Below are 1927 nucleotides of genomic sequence, written 5' to 3' on the forward strand. Positions count from 1 at the left end.
TGATTAGTTCATTCATTGGCGGGAACAGGTCAGGCTGGAGTGATAGGTCATTCCTAAGGAGGGGGTTACATTTAAACTCATTGGTCCAGGCCCTGCAATGCCTATGTGCGACCACACAGAGCCCTAAACAACCAAATAGTCAGGGGAAATATTTACTGGGCGGTTCTAAGCATTGTCTTAACAGCTACAGAAATTTCGGGGTTTGCAGGTAGCATAGAAACCTAACAATACCTCCTTTACATTTTAACTCAGACCTTGCAGCTTAGAAACTTTTACAACACCCGGTCTTTTACCCTTTAACTTTTATGCTTTAACTTCAATTTCTTTTACCCTTACATAATGTCACTGCAAAATGTCCTATTTCCACGAGTCCTTCCACTAAGCAACATGGGGTACGCTGGCAAGGAAATTGTCATACCTACTTGGCTAATGGCTCCCAGCACCTGTCTTTTCTGCCTGCTTCCCTGTGAGGAAGTCTCAGGGTCTCTGCTCTGGGCTGTCCAGTCCAGTCACCAGGGTGATTGCCTCCTGTGATTCTGATAGTGTCAGGGCGCAGGGTTCAGGAACTCTGGTCTGTTCTGGTCAGAACAGCCCTTACAGAGCAGTGGGCAAGACAGGTGGCACTAACTGTATACAGTGTGGCTAAGGAGAGGCAGGACTAGGGCTGCCCCATCAGCATTGTGAGAACAGCAACTGTCCAGCTCTCTAAGAAGTTTCCAATCTCAGCATTTGCCCAGAGTTCTGTGTTACTTAGACTTCCAGACCGAGCTCCCTACTCCTTGGCCCCATTGGCACAATAGGAGCCTGTCACTGTGCCAGCCTTGGGGGCATAAGTGTGCAACCCAAATACAACAGTACCACCTCTAGGACCAGACTCAGGATGGTATCAAATTAAAAAATCCAGCAGCCAGACTCCTCCCTCCAAACACACATGCAGATAGTTGTAAATATATTTATGTTTAAAACTCAGTGAGACCCTGTCTGAAAATTAAAAAAAAAAAAAAGGACTGGGGTAGAGCACCCTTGGGTTCCAACCCTAGTAACACACACACACACACACACACACACACACACACACACACACCCGCTCTTAAAAAGCTAGCCCAATACCATTTCAGATTCAGATCTTCTGAAAGACCTTTTTCAGACTCTCTCAACTCTTGATCCCACACCTCCTGCCTCTCATTCCCGCCTCCCCTAGTGGAGATTTCTCTTGCCGTGACGCTTTCTCTCCCTGAGCTCTTTCCCACCAGACCTCGTGGTCCATGTATTCCGTGTAGCCGACACATGCTCTTCCCCACCACAGAAGTTTGCCTCTGGTGAGTTTTCTAGTGGGAATTTGTCACCCTGGGACGGCCGTGGATAGCAATTCTCCATTCTCCACATTGCTACAGGCAGGTGGATGAGGCCGCCCAATCATGTCCTTCTCACAAAATCAGGGTGCCTTCTCACCTGGTTTAGGCTGCCCTCCAGAGCCCATGAAGTTTTCCAAACCTCAGCCTTCGTAGCTCTGTGTCTTCAAAAAGGGGGTGGGGCCTCCTTGGATGGTTGGAAAAAAACATTCTAGGCCCTGCTTTCCTTGGATATATAAATGTCCTAGGAGGGAGGTGCATTGCCATTCAAGGACACTACTAATTGCCAGGAGCTTCTGACACCCTAGGGTCAGGTGTCTAAGTCAAGACACCTCCTCGCTGAACACTGCCTCTCAGCCACCTTATTTTTTAGGACTGTGATCAAAACATTTTCTGAGATCAGAAATTCTCCTTGGTCTCTCATCACATCCCCACTGAGCTTCAACTTGTCCATTACTCCAAACTACAACAGATATAGAGGATGCTTCTTTTGTAGACTTCTCAAATTTTCAGCGAAGTATTACTCAGGGAGAGATCTCAAATGGCCTTTAGTTTCTTAACAATAACATCGGCAT

Source organism: Marmota flaviventris, chromosome 6, assembly GCF_047511675.1.
Source record: "Marmota flaviventris isolate mMarFla1 chromosome 6, mMarFla1.hap1, whole genome shotgun sequence".
Classification (NCBI taxonomy): domain Eukaryota; kingdom Metazoa; phylum Chordata; class Mammalia; order Rodentia; family Sciuridae; genus Marmota; species Marmota flaviventris.